Here is a 12,201-nt window from a genome sequence, read left to right as displayed (position 1 = left end):
TGGTGTTTACCTTGAGTAGCCTGCCTACTTCTGCCTGCTTCAGAACTGTATGACTGAGTTTACCTAAAGCAGAAGTTTCAGAGTTTGTGTCTTTAAATTTACAATACATTATATCTACCCGATTTCGTGCACATCTGACACATCTATTTCTTTAATTAGTTCTTTTCAGGGTTAAAACTCTGATCTTGCTGTAGAAAAAATAGATTGGAATTTTATTTTAATCTATATGTAATGTGGTGGTGCTTGCAAAATGACAGTTGAAGTCACATGTTAGTTAATTTGTCTACTGTTATTTTCTTAAGGAAGAAAAAGATACTATGCCCAAAATTAAAACCTTGGTGCTGTCATACCAAACAAGATAAGGCTTGTGTTACCTCCTGCATTGTTTTTCCATGTGCTCCAGTTCCAGTAGATGAATGATGGAACCATTCTCCCTATCACAGTTCCCAAAGAATGAAATTACAGTTTCAAGAGCAATCATATTCCCAAGTAAAAATCTGAGAGATAATCTTATACTCTTTTGAAATCTCGAATTGCATATATCTGCACTCTCTTGCCTGTATTTAGAAACCGAAGCTTCCTAAGCAAACACTCCTGTGTTTTGAATAGGTTGGTTTGGATGCATTTACTTGAGCAAATTTGTATTAAATTGCTATCTAAAAAAAACCTCCAACATTTTCTTGGCTCTTTAATAGAAGAGAGGGGAATCTGAGGGTTGTGATATGAATGTGCTGGTTTCTTCTTTTTCACTTATTTCAATATTAAGGTGTTGAATCAACAATTTTGGTTGATCCTTGTTTGCAGCAATGCTCCATGTTCCTGGTGTTTAGCAACATCTCAGTTTTGGCTAGATATTTTTAAAACTTTTCTCTATTTTTGGTTGGTTTTCATGATAGAAACACATTCCGATGTCTATAAAGTCAGTCATAGCCGGACTTATGAAGCTGACACGAACGGTAGGAGCATCTGGAAGAAATGTCACTGTGCTATATTATAATGGATTATTCATTCATTTTGTACCATTTATCATATCAATATGATAGAAACAATTATTGCTTCCATTGACATACTGTTCTTGTAATGAAGCTGTTTAGTACTTCAAAATACAGGTTTCATATTTTCATTATGAATATGATTGCATTCTAAAACAAAATACCCCAAAGTCACCTTTTTAGGTCACTTGACTACCAAATTCTGACCTTTAGATGTTGGCTGTTAATAGCAGTACTAAAAATTAAAATAGGCCAGTGGTTTTCAATCTAATTTATGAGCCAGTTCTTTTAAACATTTGCAGCATATTTCCAATTTACAAAAACTAACTACTCTTGCAGAATTTCTCTCCAGGATCCCTGTTTCCAATATACTTTAATTTTTGGACCCGATGGCACTACATGAGCCAGCACAGCAGGAGAATTGTAGAGTTCTGAATGAAAGCTGGAGCGTGCAAATGAATGACTTGATGCTAGGTACTAGGTTCAATTCTCCTCTCGCTTTTTCAGGTAAGACTACAGTGTACTTCTGTGGAATGTGTAGTGGCTAGTCAAAGGATGTAGCTGCAGCCTTTTGAGGGAACAATGCTTTCTTGGATTTGTTACAAAGCAATTGATTGGAGGTGATATGGTTGGAGATGCTGTTACTGCTACTGCTGTTGAATGAACAATGAGATTTGGTTTTTAAACAGCCTGACAGAAAAATATGTCTGTCATAGTCATATAATCCATGGTGTTGGGGTTTTATTTTGAGACTTCCCAGTAGAAACTAGTCTAGCAACTGGATGTATATTCTCCTGTATATTGTATGTTTAAATAAGGAAAAGTTTATTGGGGGTCAATCTTTGGATCTTTTCAGTGATTTTTATTTCCAGCAGTGAAAGAATTGGTAGAATATTAGTTCTATCTTGCCTTAAAATGTCTGACTTACATTTACAAATAGTGGAGGTTAATTTCTGAGTCAAAGGACAGAAATATATCCAAGAAACCGTGGTTCCGAATACTGCCTTTCACCGTGGTGAAATTTGCAAATGAAAAAATTTTGGATGGTATTTTATATTTAACTTTGTCACAGCATTGAAATAAAATGCTATCTTGATTTTCTTCATCAAAAGTAACTATGTTTCTACTACTTGATATGTTTGAGCAGTCAAGCATATGCTGCCATATGTGGGTTATGCTTACATTGCAGTCTTTTTTTTAAGCGGATCTTGTATATATTTGTTATTGTAAGGCAAAACAAATACTTTTTCATTGACTAGCACTGTTTATAAATGTGGTTTACATAAAGTGATGAATCTAACATCAACTGCAAAAATCTGTCTTGGAGACTGCCCATCACATTTTAATAAGATGACATATTCCTTTCATGCTCACAAGCAGCCCATGTGGAGTGCAGTCCCACAGTTTGGGTTTAGCTGTGTTTTTGCTGCAGTTGAACTACACCATTCAAACTAGCTGAGTTCAGAAAAACTGTACTCTTCTGCTTCTGTGGTTCATCCTGACTCTTCAGTATTTATATGTAAATATATTAAATAATCATATCTATTTATTAGTATGTATGAATTAACTGTGACTTGTTAATTGGCGTGTACTTTTTCACATATGTTTGGCAGCTGATTTAGAAACTGCAACAAAGTTCTCTGTTTCATTTTACAGTCTGGCCTTTATTAGCAACATGTCAATCCTGAGAGTCAAGTCATAGCTTGCGGCGTTAGAGGAGCTATAAAGTCCGGGGTGCACGTACGTGCTCCCACATGATTGTTACTTATCAGATGTAACTGTGTGACTTATCAGATTATGCTGACAATCACTGATAATAAGATTTCTTCTTATGTTCTTAGTGTTTTATGCATGCAGTAATGCGGCAGCCGTGACTGACCGGAGAGGCAAAATAGTAACCTGAAGAGACAGGTCTTATTTTTCATCTTTGCAGTTAGTTTGCCTTGCCTTAGGAGAGTAAGTTAACTTTGTTCTACCTTAGGCTCTAGATTAATACAAATTTCTTGGTGTGGGAATGCCAGCTTAAGAAATCCCCAGCTAGCTTCTCCCCACCTTGATGCTGATCTTCTTGAGCCTGTACAAAGTTTGTGCACTTAACCGGATCAGCAATCTGCTCTGCCTGAAAAATAACCTGCTTGACGAATGAAGGTCTTGAAATAGTTTTGGTTTCAGTACATGTCAATTGTTAGTCTTGCTTTTGGTGCTACTTACAAGTTTGGATAGTGTTAGATGACATTTTTATGGAACACGGATACTTATCTTTCTTGCAGACATTGGAAACACCAGACATTCTTTCATGGAAAATCAAACAGTAGTTAAAATGAAAAATTCTGCAATCAGTGCCAAACTACTGAATCACTCAGATAATAAGGAGAAATTTTTGTTTCTGAACACAAACTTGACTGAGCACAACATTTCCTCATAGAATATCAAATATTTAGTGTTAAAATTTAACAACCTAAAAAAATAGAACCTGGTCACCTGCAAAGAAAGGATATGCTGATTTTTTCCATTTTTCCTGTTGTTTTAACAAACAGTATGAATATTATAGAAGTGTAAATGATAAAGTTTTCTTATATGCAACCTTTTGATAGATTCATATTGTTCAGAACCTAAAAACAGCTTTTAAAGCAATATCTGTCATCAATTTCCATTGAGTTGGTAGTTGTGGTAGTTGTAAGGAAAAAGAAATATGTCCATTTAGTCTTTTGTATTCCAGAAGGGGGGGGGGGGTGATAAATAAATAAATAAATAAGTATTCAGAGTATGTCAGCCAGACTGCAAAGATAATATAATTTGGTGTCATGCTTTCTTCTAGCATTGCTTATCAGCAAAAGTAATGTGTGTTACGTTAGAAATTCAAGGATCCAATAGAAGATGACTTTCACTCAGTTTACGATAGAAACTATTAAAAATGGAGGCAGTAAATATGACATCTATAACGTAGTAACTGTCAACAGTTTGCACTTTTAGGTCTAATGAAGCACATGGGTCTGCAAATTGGTTGCATGCACTTTGAGCATATACTGTTTTGTAGCTGGAAAAAGTAACAGTATTTCTAGGAAGATTTCCAAACTCTGTTTGCAAGTTTTGAAACATGCAGTTTGTTATTGTGGAATAGTTGAAATGAAAGCTTTCAGAAACATTACTAATAGAAAAAAGGCTATTAGCTCACTGAAGGAGTGCATGCCCTACCATATTACTTAATCTAGCCTGTATTCTCAGATGCACGTTTTGCTCTTGGGAATTCTGTAGGAGTGTCTCATTTGTGTGCCGTTGGCACAGTAGTGGTAGCCGTCCTGCGAGGTTGGGTCTAACACTAAAGATGCTGGGACACTTCTGAAAGAGTGTGCTTTATTTGTAGTTAACCGCAGCTCTTATAGTTTTAAGACTGTTTTATCATATAATCATGGAATTATGAAATCATGGGTATTAGGTAATATGTAGGGTTTTTTTCCAAGTTGGCATTAAACAAAAAAAAGAAAAGAAAAGAAAATTAAAGTTACTTTAATTACTCATATATATTGCTGATCTTTAGCATTCATTCTTTTCCTATTTCACCTGTAGGGGAAAACCACAAGTAAAGGTAAGAAGAAAAGGTACAAATACAGAAACTAAATGTGTAAATGAGGAAAACCTTGCAATATATGATGTACTGTAACAGATCTAATAACTAGATCTATATTTTCTATGAAAATGAGATAACGTGATAACTAAATAACTAGATCTAATATTTTCTATGAAAATATTTTTAGGTTTTGCAGCTTTTCATACCAGTTGCACTTATATATTTAAAAAAAAAAAAAAAAAGCTTGCATGTATTAAGTAACAGACACATTCTTGGCATTATTCCCTGTGCGGGTATGTGATACTCAAAAAGATGAGTCTTCTCTAGCCTTTCCTAAAAGTGGCTACTTTACTTAAAAAAAAAAAAAAATCAAAGGTCTTGACAGAGGCTGCGGCTGTTGGAACCTGCGTGGGCTCAGTCTTGCTTGCCACTACACGTGGAGAGCTGTGGTGTGGTAGGTGTTACAGGAGAGTTGCCAAGAAAATCAAAGAAAACCTAAGAGAAAAAAACTTGTCAATTAAGCTAAAATACCATGTAGAAACTAGCAGAGAAGTCGGAGTTGTTGGACAGATATCTTGATGTTCTATTTTTAAAGTTATTTGGTTGAAAGTACAGGAATGCATTAGTTAAGATGTTTGGTTGCCTGGATGGTTTTACACTGCTTTTTATCGTAGATAGAAATTCACTAATGATAGAAGTTACTTTTACCATTCAGCGGAAATGCTTATGTAAATTGAAAGAAAAACATATATCATAATTCCATATTAACTTGCGGTATGGAAAATGAGATCTTTTCTTTGTAGAACAATTTGTAAAGCAGAGGCTATGATTTTTTTTCTAGAACACTTGTATTACACAAAATGGTAATTTCCATTTGGTTTGCTGTCGGCAGTGTTAAATAGCTTTGACTTTGGAAAGTACATTCCTTACCAATGTAGAACATTTGTTTATTTGTTGGTTTTTAAACAAGCAAACTACATCATTTGTCTGCATATGATTCAGGCTGCAACTATACTATTGTTTCTGTGTTATTATTACAATTTCTATATAAGATGTTTTACAACTAAGGTAAAAGATACATGTATCCTCACTTAAACCATGGGCTGTTCTTTGCTTAGAAGATTTACCTGAAAAATTTACCTCAGCTAAAACATAGTTAATCGATATTTCTTTCACTTGTGGCATTACCAAATAGCCTTCAAAATAAGGACACAATGTAGGTAACACAGGTCTATTTGAATCCATGCATCATCAAAAAAGAAAGAATAATTGTTTTGCATTTTCCAATGCAAAAAAAAAAGAGGTAACAAATGAAACGAGTGGCTGACAGTCTCAAAATTAAAGGAAATACTGAATGAAACATGTACAGTACAGCTGTGGTAATGTGCAAGAAAGCGTAGTAGATTTTAATGATTTATGTAGACTATAATTGGTCTAATTGAAAGAGGAAAAGTCTTGCTTCCTGAGTTTCTCTGTTATGAGAGCCAAACTTTCCTGATAAAAATGGAAGAAGAGTTCTCCCTGGTAGTGAATCAAGTTTTACTGAAGTTCAGAACCATCTTCCATTAGAAGAAAGCAAGCCATATATATATATATGTATTTTTTTCTTTAACAAAGAGTATCAGTTTTTAAAAGGTTATGAACCATGAAATATTCAGAAGGGCTGTCTCCTCTAACTATGAAGATTTGCAAGGAACGAAAAGCATGAGACTGGAGGATAAGATGTAATGGAATAGCCAACTTTCAGGAGTTTGGAGAAATTGCTGTGAAAAAAAAAAGAAGTAAATTTTAATCCTTTTTCCTAATTTTAATCTTTTAAACATATAATTGCATAATTCACTTAGAAGATTCTTGTCTTGTTTGATAGTGTTGTTGAATATCTAATATTTCCACAGCTGTGTTCAGTATTATTCCTTTGAGAAAAGTATCTGTCTTGTGGAAAAAAATAGGTCAGCTTTTATATATTTTCCCTAGGAATGGCTATCATATGAAAAGTTCCCACAGAGAAACATGGATTTATTTTACTAATACTGCATGCAAAGCCTACATTTTTTTCCGTGTAAATGCTCATAATGCTACACACTTGAAATGAAAATTATTTTTTCTGAATTAACAGAACTGTTTCAGAGTACTTTGTAGAAGATGGTACATTAGCTGGTCTTGATAACTCTGTTTATCAGCACTACATATATACAAATAACCTAAATCAGAAGGTACAAATAACAACAATTGTTATAGTTACTAACTATGTGGATATCTGTATCCTGTACAAAGAATTAAACAAAAATGAAATTAAAATTCTACCAAACCACAGTAATCATTTACTCAGAGGCACTAAGAAATTCCTTACATAACAGCCTATTAAAGAAGACATTGTGTAGTAAATGTTTTTGAAGATGAACATTTTAAATGAAGCAAGCATTAATGCTTTTGTTTACTTTAATTCATAAATCCTTGAAAAAAATCCATGTAATGAATGGAATCGGGATGGCTTAAGAAAACTGGAAGAATTCGCTCTGGGGAATTCACTCAACTCTTCAGTGTTTGTTCACTTGTTATAGAGAGTATAGAGAAAGTGTAGCTGTTATAGGTGGCAGACTCATTGGACTGGATCTGAAGCACATGGCAAGAATGTCATTGCCTTTTAGTATTCATGGGAAACAAGAATAGCTAAACCTGTTTAAGTCCCAAACACCAGGCAGATTTTTGAGCCCAGTACAATAGTCATTGGACCTTAAGAAAAACAAGCAATGTTCAGGCATTTCCACCCAAAGCCGTGCTCCTTAATATATCCAGCACAGTTTTGTGTATTTTTACCCTTCTGTAGAAAAGAAATTGAAATTTATAAGAGGAAGCTGCAATCTGGGGAGGAGAGAATATCTGTCATTTTTCTTGAGATTAATATGGTGCTTTGCCTGGTTGTGGTGCACAACAACATTTCCCCAGACTGAAAAAATTACAATTTCTGAATATACAGCTTTGAAATTAATGCCCTAAGCAAACCTCATTACCCATAAAACTAGAACTCCCAGCTGATAGTGTGAAAATGAGTAAAAATGACTTTTTCTAGTCACAAGGACAGAGCTTAAGGGCTACAGCCTTCTGTAGTGACACGTATGGATATCAAAGACAGACCCGTATGGGATATAGGTCCAATTTCACTTCTAGGTTTAGCGTGTGACTGGTGTAAAGTGATTCATATAAGCTGTGTGGACTTGAATATAACCAGCACACAGCTCCTGGACAGTGATGGGAAGTGAAGTTGTCACCAGCTCTGTAGCCCACTTCCCTGTTCAAATGAGATTCCCCTTCGTTTATATCCTGTAGTATCCTGGGAAAGTTAATTCACTGCTGGGAGTTTTTAAAATAGTCCTTATTAATGCAAGAAACTTCACTGCAGTACCCAGATTGCATATTGGGAAATTTTATAATCTGTGTTCACTGCAACAATTAGACAGGGCTATGTATAAAGTACATAAGAGCATAAGAACAGCTGTACTGGATTAGATCAGAGCTCATCTAGTCCAGTCTCTGGTCTTTGACAATAACCAAATATAGTTCCGTGGAGAAAGGGTTCTGGAGTTTATTATGTTCCTTTGCTTTTAGTTTCCCTGAAGCAAATTAAAGCTGCGATTTTTAAGACAGCTGTTTTGTTTAGTTTTGAGATTCACCCCGAGATAATTTGACTTTTTTTATGCCGTTCCCTTAAGACTGATTATTTTTTGTGTGAAAAATTTGACACCATAATGCTAGCAAGTCTGTTGGCTTAGTTTTGCTTTACTAGCTGAAGTATTTCAGTATCATAAAGCGGATCATAATTTACCCTGAATTGTTTTACGGTATGATCCAAAGTGTTTTATGCAGTACTTGACTATGTAAGTTCTTTCAGATAAGCACAATGCTGTATAACGTTTTCCCAAAGGTAATTTAGTCAAGTGGTATCTGTTACGACTTGCTCATCCTGCAACGTCTGTAATGAAAGAAGTTTTTGAAATGTTATGTTTGATATTCTCTATTCACTTCTTTTACTGAAAAGAAAAAAAACAAACATCACTAAGTATTTATGGGTTTATCCAAATAGGGAGCAGGGTGTCAGTTAGCAAGGAACATGACATATGTAATGATACTTCATAGTTTGTACATTGGTATCATCAGAAGAATGTATTTCCATTGAATGACCCTAGCAGTTAGAGCAAAATCGTTGAAATTACTCTTGATAACATTTAGGTGTAACTGCTTAATGCCTGAATCAGTATAAAGCTTTTAAGTATTGCGTTAATTTATTAGGAATATATATTTTCTAAAAAAAAAGCACGTTGATGAGACGATCACTTTTTTGTGTGAAAGGGAGATCTGTTTAATACATCTTACAAGTTTTGTAATTGACGTCTTCCCTACTTTTAGATGGAAAATGTGTTCCAAGATTTTTCCACAATATTTTGGGCCTCGCAACTGTACAGAAGTTGTTGACATCATTAAACCAGAGCTCTTATTTCACGTCTGCTGTTTTTCCCCCCATTTAAAATGTTTTTCAATATGCCAAAAGAAATAAAATTAAAGCCTTTTCCCTTGAAATGGAGAATTTGGGATTCAATGGTAACTAGCTATAATAGAAGGGTAGTGTTACTAAATAAGGAATACCAGCAGGGCACTCTCTTTTGTTCATTAGAAAACAGAAATGTTTGTCTTTTGAATGAGTCAAGCATATTATTATGAACTAGTCTTTTTGGATTGCCGTTTATACTTCTATCTCTTTTCAAGAAGACAGTGAGACTATTGTGCAGGGTTTCCTCCAAATGAGGTTAGGGTACACAGTTGACTGCCGTTTCTGGTCCACTGAATCTTTATGTGTCTCCTGCATGGATAAAAAGCTTTAGAAGTAGGTGTCTAATTTAAACACATGCGTTCTTTCCAAAGAACTTCACCTCTGTGGTTAGGACATTCCACAAGATGGTCGTAGTGTTATTCTGACCCCCCTCTAAGCACTGATTTGGCCTGAATTTCAGTCTTCCAAAACCTTGATAAATATTTTTAGCAATGAATAGTTGTATAAAAGTTATAATGTATGTTGATACTGCGTGCTCATTTTGCTTTTCTACACTTAAACAGAAAGAGTGACCCTTTGCATGTTGTTTCAGGCTGTAAATCCAAGGAGGCAATTCCTTGCAGCGACACTGTTAAGTGCCACCACCTCCAAACAAGCAGAGGTTTTCATGGGTTACTTTAAGGAGCTTCCAACTTCCAGAGCACCAGATATTGTCTAGCTCTGTAAATTTACAATCTACAGACTTGCTTGTTGAAAATTGCTTTGTATCGATGTCATCATAATAATTGTGTAAAATCATTTTGCTAGCATCTTCTCATATTTCTAATATTTTACTGGCTGTAATCTTGTATTCTCTGGAAAAGTACGTGTCTTAGAATATAAACATAGTATTTCAAATTAGAAAATATTTTTGGTGAGAGTTTCAACTAGTTAACATTTGTATTGCTGTAAAACAGAAAAGACCAACTGTTTATTTTGTTGCCATGATATAGGTTTTTTTTAAAGTTGCCCCTTGAGAAATGTTAAAAGTTTATTTCTTTTTGTAAAATAGCAACCAAGTTGTTGGTAGAGAAATGATGAAATCATGTTTTTCAGCTCTGATTTTTTTTTTCTTATTGAACACCAAGGTATTTTTGCAGTATGTGCAAGCATGATGCGTGTTTCAGAATCAAAATTCAGAAATGGTGTCAGCAACTCTCAATAGTGTTATGTAAAACAGAATTAGTTGGGTGAAATTCCCTTTGTTGTCTTGGGCCACTAGGAAGCTACTAGTCATGCCTGAAACTTCTTTTTGGGGCAAAGCTGAGTGATTTCTAGCTTTGACAGCAGGGGATCTCTTTATTCTTTATTGAACTGAAACAGAAAATGGAGAACAGTATGTACTGTGGGCTTTACGTTTTGGGGAATGCAAAGGTTCTAACAGCCTCAACACATGGAAGAAATAATAGCAATTTCACTTAGATACAACTGAAATTACTATTATTTTCTGTTTGGTTTTTTATTATTATTATTATTTCCTGGTTGTTTTTTTTTTTCAAAAGAAAGTGCTTCTACCTTATCTTAGAGGAAACATTGACTCTAATTATTACTTCAAACTCAGAAAGCTATCCAAGCTTTCAGGGTAACAACCTTATTTGTTGGACACCTTTGCAGTTTTTATCTTACCAGATGTGTATGTCCCTGTGCACAAAACAACAGCTCAGGCAGATTCTCAAAGTTCTCTTATGATTTAACCAGTGGCAAGATCCTACTCAATGTCAATGCCAACTCATTTTCTATTAATAAGGTGGTAACCACAAGATTTATTCTGTTATGGTGAAGCATTAACATCATGTTTGAGCTTATAATGGGACTTGCCTGAAGGATTTAGCAGCCCTTGTCCAAGTTGTTATGTATGATGCATGCATGAACAATGCAAATAATGACTTAGAAATATAACAGAGTATATAGCCCCAAATTTCCTCTTGTGCCTCAAAGCATTGTGGTTTTGGAGTTACTAATGCTGTTGAATCCTAACCTTTGCAGTTCTTGGTCTCTTACTGCATTTATATATTACCCTCTCATAGTTTCAACATACACATTACACCCATATATTCAGATATATGTACCTTACATTTGTCTATGGCTGGGTTACTAACAGGATTTTATTCAGATTTTTGCCCTACTCCAAGCAGTTTGCTCTCTTAAATGGTAAAAAAAAAAAAAAAATGGTTAAATGGTTAATGAGACATCTCTTTGCAGTCTTAGCAATCTGCAGCTTGTTCTCTCTTGAGTCTCTCCAGGAATACGAACTGCAGCTACATCTGCATCTGGAGAACAGGAGAAATGAGAGCACTTCTGTGCATCCACCCAAACCAGATTTTGGTTCGAAATTGTTACTTGATAAAAGATCGGCTTAACAGTTTTCTTCCTGAGTCACATTCTCAGCAGGGATTTGCATGTTTGCACACACTGAACTCCTGTGGGCAGCCATTATGCCACCTGCCCAGGAGTAATGGGAAGTCTCTCGAAGCATCTCAGCCGAGCTTCTTGTTGATCAGGTGGTGTCAACGTCTGTAAGACTTAGTAGATTTTCGAGGGATTGGTACCACTGGGGCTCAAGCAAATTATTTCAATTCCAGAAGAATATTACAAGAAGATTATTACAGGGTGTGTTTCATAGTATTTCTATAAGAGCCTTCTGAGACGAATAATACTTTAACAGAACTATATTCTATTCTTAAATGTCTATTGAAGTATATTAAATTGCAATGCAAGCCTGCAAAAATTATTTACTAAAACATATTTTAGAGAATAGACAGTAGCTGTAGGGTTATTTATTACTATTATTTTCTTGTTTGTTGAGCTGTCTTTGCATATTTTTACCCTTCTGGTAGCCAAAAGATTCTGACTTTGTTCCCATATTTTTCTTGACCAAGAATGGTCGGGTCACTTCTCTGTCTTACTGTCACAAGCTGTAAAATGGTTATAATCCTGTTTGCTTTGTTTATAAAATCCTTTGAGACTCACTCTTAAAAAGTAGAGGGATTTATTTATTTTATAATAAAGCCCATTTCACTTCCAATTTAGTGGCTGATTTCGAAGAGTGAGTGGAC

General features: G+C 34.9%; 1 protein-coding gene across 2 annotated transcripts in view; it reads left to right on the top strand.

The window, feature by feature from the left end:
- Window positions 1–12,201, top strand: part of CENPP (centromere protein P) — a 137,847-nt gene that overhangs the window by 78,718 nt on the left and 46,928 nt on the right. The window lies entirely within an intron of this gene.

This window comes from Anser cygnoides, chromosome 10 (genome assembly GCF_040182565.1).
Source record: "Anser cygnoides isolate HZ-2024a breed goose chromosome 10, Taihu_goose_T2T_genome, whole genome shotgun sequence".
Classification (NCBI taxonomy): domain Eukaryota; kingdom Metazoa; phylum Chordata; class Aves; order Anseriformes; family Anatidae; genus Anser; species Anser cygnoides.
This window is presented reverse-complemented; position numbering and strand designations above follow the sequence as displayed.